Genomic DNA, 988 nt, shown 5'->3' on the forward strand with positions numbered 1-988 from the left:
TCATCATCATCATCATCATCATCATTTCACTCCTGAAGCCTCTGGACCGTGAATATCAAACCTCTCTCTCTCTCTCTCTCTCTCTCTCTCTCTCTCTCTCTCTAACAATAGCACCGAGGAGGATTCTGCGTCTTGAATAATTCAGCATTTCTCTCTGCCACCATAACACACACACGCACACACACGCACACACGCACGCTCGTGCAGAGCCCTCCTCCACAGCGTCGTTATGCAATGCAACAGCAGAAAACAATCTCCATATTTCTCTTGTTGCAGCTCAGATATGTGCAGCTCTTCATCTTCTTCCTTCCAGGTATTAGACGGGTCCGGGAGGAGCAGGTTTCTTCCTGCTGTTGCACTTAAAACCCTCAGGCCCCCCCCTCTCTGTCAACCCGATTTATATGGTTTTATTATAAAATATTAAAAAAGAAATGATGCAGGTTATATTTTGCACCGTGCACGAGGCGGGTGCACGGCATCTGTTGCGCGCGTGCACAGAGAAAATAAAGGACATAAAGGATTTTTTTTTTTTTCGACCTTGTCTTTGTGTTTTCGTTCCGCAGCAGCTCAGATCAGAAACACGGAGGTGAATTGAACAAGGAGACGAGGCTGCGGTGGGTTTTCACACCGGGACAGCGCGGGTGTGACGGGGCTGCTGCTCCCTGCGGCTCCGCACACTGCGGCGCGCCGCGCGGCTCCTGCAGAACCGACAGAACCGGAGAGACGCGGCTCCGGTTCGACGGTTTAAAACCCACATTTCTGAGCTTTTTCTCCCACAGTAACGAACGTGTGCAGACATTCAAACAGGCCTCTTTTTTCCCGCCTCTGCAGCTTCTCTAACACACCAAAATAAAACACTGACATCCATAAAATCAGAGCCACATGAAACCAAAATAAAAGCTTTTAATTTTTAATATTAAAATGTGAAATAAATAATTTTTTTAAAAATGACAGGTGGGAAAACGCAGCAAATGTCTCCAGTTTGGGA

Source organism: Seriola lalandi, unplaced genomic scaffold (assembly GCF_002814215.2).
Source record: "Seriola lalandi dorsalis isolate HSWRI2012SDOR001 ecotype SW California unplaced genomic scaffold, Sedor1 jcf7180002054792, whole genome shotgun sequence".
NCBI classification, from domain to species: Eukaryota; Metazoa; Chordata; class Actinopteri; order Carangiformes; family Carangidae; genus Seriola; species Seriola lalandi.